This window comes from Camelus bactrianus, chromosome 17, assembly GCF_048773025.1.
Source record: "Camelus bactrianus isolate YW-2024 breed Bactrian camel chromosome 17, ASM4877302v1, whole genome shotgun sequence".
Classification (NCBI taxonomy): Eukaryota; Metazoa; Chordata; class Mammalia; order Artiodactyla; family Camelidae; genus Camelus; species Camelus bactrianus.
The window spans coordinates 37,119,288-37,128,080 of record NC_133555.1 but is presented as its reverse complement, the minus strand read 5'-3'; positions in this window follow the sequence as shown (position 1 = coordinate 37,128,080).

Sequence of the window (8,793 nt, the reverse complement as noted above, 5' to 3'; positions counted from 1 at the left end):
GAACATTCTTGCCTTATTCCTGGGCTTAGGGGGAAAGCATTCATTCTTTTATCACTAAGTATGTTGTTATCTTTAGATTTTACATAGATGCCCTTTATCAGGTTGAGAAAGTTGTCTTCTATTAATAACTTGCTGAATTATTTTTATTTTGAATAGATATTGAATTTTGTCAAGCACTTATTCTTCACTAATGAAATGATCTCATTTCCTTTCCTTTATTCTGAGTTTTTAGTGGGGTGAATTACAATGTGGTTTGCAAGTCTATAAGATGGTTCCCAGTAATCCCCTCCTCTGGTATTCATGACTTTGTGTAATTCCCTCTCCTTGAGAATGATCTGGACTTAGTGACTCACATAATGGACATAATACAGCGGAAGTGGTAGTATGTCACTTCTGAGATTAGACTATGGCTTCTATCACAGGTGACTTCCCTCACTCACTTGCTCTGAGGTAGGCCAGCTGTCATTGTTGTGAGCTGCCCTGTGGAAAGAGAGGTCCACATGGCATGAGACTGAGGGAAGCCTTTGGCCGTTATCCAGGGAAGAACTGAGGGCTTCAGTCCAATAGCCCATAAGGAACTGAATCTTGCCAAGAACCACATGAGTGATCTTGAAGCAGATTCTCCCTCAGTCAGGTCTTCAGATGAAATGACCCAAGGGAGGAGGGACAGTCACAGCTTTGCAGGCGTCACTTTTCCATTGCTCTAACCTCACTGAACTTCATTAAGATAACACATACTTTGTCACCATTGCTTGGTAACAAATTACTCCAAAACTCAGTGGCATATAACAACCATTTACTATCATGCTTGTGAATTATTTGGGTCAGGAATTGGGGGAGTGGTAGTTAGGTTTATCTGTTTATTTATTTTTTAATGGAGGTACTGGGAATTGAACCCAGGACCTCATGCAGGCTAAGCACACACTCAGTCACTGAGCTATACCCTCCCCCCAGGTCAGGAGTTTGAAAAGAACATAGTAGGTGCAAGTTGTCTCTGCTCCACGCTGTCGTATAGCCCAGTTCTCACTGACTCTCCTTTTTCTCTGCCTGCTCTGCCTTCCAGGCCCAGCCATCTGAGTCTTTTAGTTTCTTTAACACACTCTGCATTTTCTCTTACTGAGGTCCTTCCTCCACACATGCTCTTCCCAATCCAGAATGCTCCTCTCATATCTCCTTGGCCGATTAATTCTCACTCTCCCTTGGGGACCAGTTAGATGCCACCTCCTTTGGAAGTCCTCCCTGGACCTCTGTGCCTGCTTTAAGTGCCCTTCCTCTAGGCTCCTGTAACTCTCTGTCCTTCTCCAGTATAAAGTTCATCACACATTACTTATTTCCTGATTCTAATGTCCAACTCCTCAACCAGGGTTCTAGCTTCATGAAGCCAGAGACAGCCTCTGTGCTGTTCAAGTGCTAGCTCTGACACCTGGCACGTGGCTGAATATTTATTTGCTGAATTCACGGGCAAGGCAGGCATTGTTATTCCCATTCTACAGAAGTGAAAACAGAGTGGAGGAGAGTAAGAACCATCCCAAGTCATGGTCAGTTCATAACACAGTTGAGTCTAAGTGCAGGTCACTCCACCACCCAACACCCTTGTGCATCCTGGAAACAGGTCTCCAAACAGATATGCAACAATCCCCTACAGCTTTGGTTCTTGGTACTCTGCCAGCTGTGTCCACTGTCTTCCCAGCCTAGACACACCAGGCAGCTGCGTCTATGGCAGGAAAAGCCCTGGTTATTAACTTATTTTGATTCATTCCCTCGTGAGCCACCCAGCAGGAGATGGGGCTATTAACTTGTCTTGGTAAAACATAGCCAGAGAGATGTAAATTCTATCCCCATGATTAAGGCTCTTCCACAACTAAAACATTGATCTTAATTAAGAAATAATGCATAAGGAGGACGCTGGGAACAGTGACGGTAAGATATGGAGAGAATAGTTTTTTATGAGAAAAGGAGAAATGAAGTTCCATCTGCTCACGTTACCAGCATTTTTCTTTCCCACTTAGAGTAGTGACAAATAGTTTTATTTTTCTTGTTTCCATTTGGGAGGAAAGTACCCATAAAGTACTCAACTCAGGGGAAAAACAAGCCCGACAGCCAGACAACTAGATCACACTGTCTCTTTAGCAGCTGCTACTAATGGGTGTGGAATCAATACCCTCGAACCCCGAGCCTTCCTAGAGCAGTCACGTCCAGATGCCCAGCTCTGAGGCAGGAGGAACTGGGAGGCGAGGCAGGAATGGACCAGCCAGAGCTGGGCCTCTGAGTTGGTAACCAAGCAACAGACCCACACTCTGAAACAGGGCAACCAGGGGCATGTGGCTGGATGGCAGACAGAACTGAAAACAGCAGCATCTCAAGGCAGAGTAAGAGAGGTCTCAGGGAGGAGCACTCAGAGAGCTAGATAAGCAGGAGGAAAGAGCCCCTGGTTACCAGAGGTGAGAAAGCCAGTTATGGCAATTTCTGTTCTGTAGCAACCAAACAACAATTAAATAAAGTTACAGAAGCCAGATCGCAGCCCAGGGAGAGACTTCCCAAACACTCCCTTTTAAGGATGAAACCATTTTAATACTCAATAAATAACACACAGGAACCCCTAACAAAAGAACTATACAAGTGGCCACTAAGTGTATGAAAAGGTCTCCCATGTTTTAGTCATCAGGGAAATAGACATTGAAACCACGATGAAAAACCATTTCAGGCTACAAGGATGGCTAACCTCAAAATGACACCACCTGGTGGTGAGAATGTGGAACAACTGCTGGTGTGAATGCGAAATGGTATGACCACTGTGGAAAACTGTTTGACAGATTCCTGTAAAGTTGAACATATATCCTGTGACTACCCTGGGACTCAGTAGTTCCATTCCTAGATATTCACCCAAGAAATTTAAAACACATGTCCACAAGATGATTTGTATATGAATGTTCATAAGCAACTATTTTCTTAAAAAGCCTCAAACTGAAAACAACCCCAATGCCCATCAACTTGAGAATGGATAAATAAATTCCACAATTTTTTGTCACTTTTGTGCAATTCAAGAATGGTCAAAAAAAATCTGTAGTGATAAGAATCGGAATGAGGTTGCAGGTGGGGAAGGTGACTGCGATGAACATGAGGGAACTTTCCAGGATGATGAAATGTTCTATAGCTTGCTTGGGGTGGTAGTTCCAATTGTGTAGACAATTGTCAAAACCCATCAAGCTGAATACTTAAGATCATTGCACTTTGCTGTGTGCTAAGGATATCTCAACTAAAAAAAAAAAAAAAAAGCCATAAGCAAGTTGGAATTTCCTGGTCTAGGATAACAAACACAAAGGTCATATACTATTGCTTCTGATTCTGCTCCTGTAACAGACATTATTAATTGTTCAGCATTCTGTGCCCTTGAGCTTCAATGGGGCTTCGGAATACATCACAGTGTAGCTCTCCAAGCAGCCACCATCAGTCCACCAATCTGTTAGAAAGCAAAGCCAGCACAACTACTTACTGCTTCTATGACCTCAACTTGTTTCTCTAGTTTGGTAAGGCCTGGGGAAATTCAAGTTTTCTATAAAAACAATAACCCCATTTCAGAAAAGTTTAAAAATAAGTCAATATCCCACTCTCTTAATACCACTACTAATACTGCTTAAGTTTATTTCCTTCTATTATGTTGCCCTGGGTAGGCATATTTAACATATAAGTGTAGGTCCTGTTTCTCACTATTTTAAGCATTTTTCTAGATTACCTAATAGTTGTCATAACTTTTTATTTTCCACATGGTAGCATAAACCTCCAAGGAACTGCACTGTCATTTAATGACCCTCTCCCTGTGGTTGCAACCACTCTTCCTCTCTTCTCACTCCTTCTAGAAATACTGTTTTGTTGGGTTTTTAAGTTCAGTCGACAGTTGACTTTGTGTAGTGTACAAGCAGCAAGCATGTAATTATACTACAACTACAGTGAAAGATATAACAAATTTTCACTTATGGAAAAATTCAAATAGTCATGTCATGTCTATAGCCTATGTCCTCAAGTTTTAGGATTAGTTTTATTTTTTGTTTTTGCTTATGTAAATTTAGCATAAAAATATTTTAAAATATCTCATTTTGCCTTTAGCAATTTTTATCTTAGTAAGTAAAGCTTAACCCTTATTTGGTGCTTGACAATCCATTCTGTTTTATCCTAAGTCTCATGAACTGAGTGCATACCCTCTCCAGGAAGGAAACTGCACCAATATTTGTTCCTGTTAAACAGCAACTTTTGGTCTTTGTTTTGCATTGATGTCAATAACATCAACATCACTCAAAAAAAAAAAAAAATCTAGTCAATACTTATTTCCATCAGCACTTTGCAGACACTATTTCACTGTCTTTTGGCTTCCATATTTGAGACGTCAGGTGTTGATCTTTATATTTTTCGTAGATAATCTATCTTTTCTTTCAGCCTCCTTTTAAGATCTTGTCTTTGTCTTTGGCACTCTGTATTTTCACTCTGATGTGTCTGGGTATGGCTTTTGTTTTGTTTTGTTTTAAATTCTGTCATCGGCAGCCCTGGGGGTCCGGGTGGGGCGGCCTTGCGGCGCAGCGCTCACACAGGCAGAACCGCGGCCCGGCTCGCGCCCTCGGGGCCCGGCGGCCGCCTGAGGAGACGGCCACGAGCACGCGGGCGGCCGCCGCGCATGCGCAGGCGGGCAGGGCGCGCGGCGGGAGAAGGCAGGCGGCTCCGGGAGCGGCGTGGCTGCGGCTGCTCAAGCGTCTGAGGCGGGGGAACGGGTAGGACGTTTTTATGGTTTATCCTGTTTAGGATTTGGGGGGAACTTTTCTAAACACGAGAATTCCTATCTTTACCCAATTCTATAAAAACAAAACTCTTAGCTAGTATTTCTTTGAATATTGACGCTTCCCCCCCGTTCCCTGTGATACCTGCTTTTCTAATGAGCGTCGGACTTTCTTAAGCAGTTTTCCACGGTTTTGCCTCTCTGAGCTGCGTTCTGTGTAATTTCTTCAAGATTTCTGTTTGAATTCATTGATTCTTCTTTCAGTTGCGTCTGTTTTGCTTTCCCAGCCCTCTCATATATTTTAATTTCTGTCATAGGCTTCGTTTCTGAAAGAAGTTTTATTTAGTTCTTTTATAGTGTATTTGCTCATTTGTATAGTTTCTTGCTTCTTTTAAAGTCTCTGTGTTATTTACATAATCATATTATAACAATGTTTTATATTTGATCATTCTAATATCTCATCTTTCTGAGTAACTTTTTTTTTTCTTGCTGGCTCTTACTCATCACGGTGACTTGTTTATTGGGGCGTTTTCTGGATTTATACGGTGACCTCATGTAAGATGGAATTTTCCCTGCAGGAGTTTTATGAGGCCTGGGTTGAAGGTACATTCTTGTCTCTCTCAGGAGTTTTAGGCACGGAAGACCTGGGCCCCTCTAAATTAAATTCTTACTTTGGGATTTGGGGTATATTTCGGTGTACAAAACTGTATGAGTGTTGTTGGCTAGTGGCCTTGAAATCTCAGGGGAAGAATTTCTCCTCCAACAGGGCTGGTCACTGTTTCTTGCAGTCAGCCTCTGATAGGCTGGATTTCTTCCACTTCACCCCTTTTCTCAAGGTGTAATCCCCTCTGAGTCCTGGACTGATGCCGGGTTTTGCTGCTCTGGGTCTCTGCCACTGCTGCGAAGTGATTTTTGGTTTTTATTTACCGCCGAGGGGTGTATTCCTGCTGACTTTCTGAATCACAGAGGAATCCCTTTACTTTCTTGCAGACTATTTAATTGCGCTAAAGGAGTTTGTGTGTGTGTGTATCATTTTAAGATATTTTGTTGCTGGAAGGTCTTAGGATGTTCAAATTGCTTCTTTCTCTTTTTCAGGCATTCTAATCCTCTTTGCATTGGCTTGTCTTTATTCATAATATCTGTTCTCATCTTTCTCGTGCATTAATATCTTTGTATTTTTCCTCTGCATTATCATACTATAAATTTTTCTTTTATGACAGCAATTTGATTTTAAGCCTTCTGTTTCTTCCTGTTTCTAATATTTGTATTAATTCCTTCATGGTATTTTTCTTTGTCCTCGATTTGTTTTATTAATTCTGAAAGATGTACTTTAACTATAGTCTATCGATTTTATCAGCTTACCTTTTAGTTCCTGTTCCATTTAAGTCATTGAATTCATTAGAAGAAGCACTCATGTTCTGTTTTTTGAGTTGTATTTTGTTTTAGAATATGTTCAAGCTTGGCAAGCTTTGTTCTTTTCTTTCCTTTTGTTTATTGGGGTATGTTTTCATAGTTGGAACCTGGGCAACTATAGCCACACAGAGTATATTCTGTGAGAAATTTCCCTACAAGTATTTCTTGTTCTGTAATCTAAGAGCATGGAGTAGGGGTGTGTGTTCTCCTAATTCACCATGGAGTCCCGAAGCCCTTGCTTTTACCTGAGAAAGCATCTCCCTTCTCCTCTCAGTGGCTGTTTCCACCACTTTTACGTTCCCTCCCACCCCACCCCCACCCAAATAGAAGAGGAAAAGAAAATGTCACATTCTCTCCAGAATAGGTCTATAAGTAGAATTCTCAGGATCCTGTTGACTCACTAGAGCTACATGTAGGAGGTAGGCTGCACTCCATCATATTCTGAGTTATTTTTTTCCCCTTTGTCACTGCTTCTTGAATTCTTATGTCATTAGATTATGCCCTTGTCTGGCTCCAACTGGTAAGTTTTCTGGTTTGTTTGTTTGTTTATTGATTGGTTGATTGATTGATTACTGTTTTTGTCATTTCCGTAGGAGTTAGAGGAGTAAGCTTATGTGATCTTTATTTCACTTTGCCAAATCAACTCAGACTTACCTGTTTTCTGTCTTTCGCAATTCTCTCAAGTTTCCTGTTAGCTGTAGTTACCATTATTGTCTTCCAGCACTTTTATGGTTTTCATTCCTTAAACATTCACATACACTCATGCACATACACACACGCACAGTCACACATACTTTATTTGGGGAGTAGCCATGTATAAAGGACGTGTTTTGACTGAGGTGCCCGTTTCCTTAGGGAGGCTCACCAGCTTTTGGCTCATACGGCTTTTACCTGCCAACTTGAGAAAGGTTTCCTGTGAACTAAGGCAATACTCCTAAGCAAATTGCTGCACTTCTCTACCCCACAGATGGCTAATGTCAAATATAGAAGTTAGACTTATCAGGGCTTCTTCCACAGAGAAGTGTCCGAGAGTTATCATGGTTGGTGCAGGAGAATATTTTTCTAGGAAAAGAGGCTTTCATCAGACAACTTCTCTCAGCCTCTGTTTTCCTCATCTGTAAAATGGGGGTGATAATAACAGTACCAACCTCAGATGGTTATTGGGAGGATTAAACAATGGACTTTGTATTTAATCTTATTTACTAGTAAAGCATGTGGCATAAGGCCTAGAATGTAGCCAGTATGATTACTATTCTCAAAGGAGCCTCTGTCCCCCCAGTTTTAATAACCATTGAGATAGAAGATTTTCCTTCTAGTTCTCTCTTGCTGTATAACAAAACACTCTAAAACCTAGTAGCTTAAAGAACAATTTCTTATCACTCACTATTCTTTGGATTTAACTGGGCTCAGCTGAGCAGTTCCTACTTGGGGTCTTTTGTCCAATTGCCATCAGATGTTGGCTAGGGTCACCAGAAGGCTTGACTGGGTTGGCTATCGAGGTGGCTCACTCTCATGGCTAGTAGTTGGTTCTGGCTACTGGCGGAGAGCTCAGCTGTGGCAGTCAAAGTGCCTACACATCGCTTCTCCATGTGGCTTGCGGGCTTTGCACAACTTGGTAGCTGGGTTCTAAGGGCAAGTATCCCAAAAGTAAACTTACCAAGAGACTCAGTCATGGAAGCTTCAAGGGTTCTTAGGATCTAAGGGAGTGAATACTGAGAGACTTGATTCCCCAGTGGGTGGAGGGACATTTTGGGGAAACTACTTACACATTTAAGGTCTCTTCCAGCTCTAATATTTCACAATTGCATTACGTAAACCATTCTTTTTTTATTTCATCCTCTTTACAATCCTTTGAACTCCCACTTGAAAGATGAGGAAACCACGTCACAGACAGGGGAAGTAACTGGGTCCCTTAACTCCAAGTCCAGTATCCTTTGCCCCTAGTGGTTTATAAATAAGAACTGGAATGCTACCATCTATTGAAACCCTGCCCGCATTCCTAGCCTGAAGCCGGGTACCCAGAAAAGACAGAACATGTGCTTGCTAAGGAAACAAGGGTCTTTTCTTTGTGAACTCACCAAAAAAGGGGATTGCTGGAGTCTGTCTCCCAGAGGTGGTTCACAGGACTTGAGAAATGCAAACACATTTTCCTTTACTGACTGTATGCGATATGGCAAAAGTCTCACTTTGCATAGCCGTCTTTGGGAAGAGAAGTGTAAACCAATGCTCACTGGAGCAGCAGCCCAGCCTCCCTCTTTTGCCACAGACCAGCATGGGCTTCCACACTTTGCTGGGATGCCATGTATCTATGACTGTGTGGTCACAGAAGAGGATCTTGCCAGCTTAGTGGGCCTAGAATTAATCTTTTCCACTGTCAGAATAGAAATCAGCTCTGTCCTATCCTGTCTGGGCATGTGGCTGCCCACACCAAAACAGGCAGTGTCAGTTAAACACTGCTAAACATACCTTCCCCAGAGGAAGTAGTGAGAACAAAGTGACATGGGGACTGAAGTCAGAGCTGAAAAGCATTTTGCTCTGACATACTTCCTCCCCCAGGGCATTGTGGGAGTTCGTCTAGCCTACTTTCCAGGTCACCCGGCCCTGCCCAGGAGGAA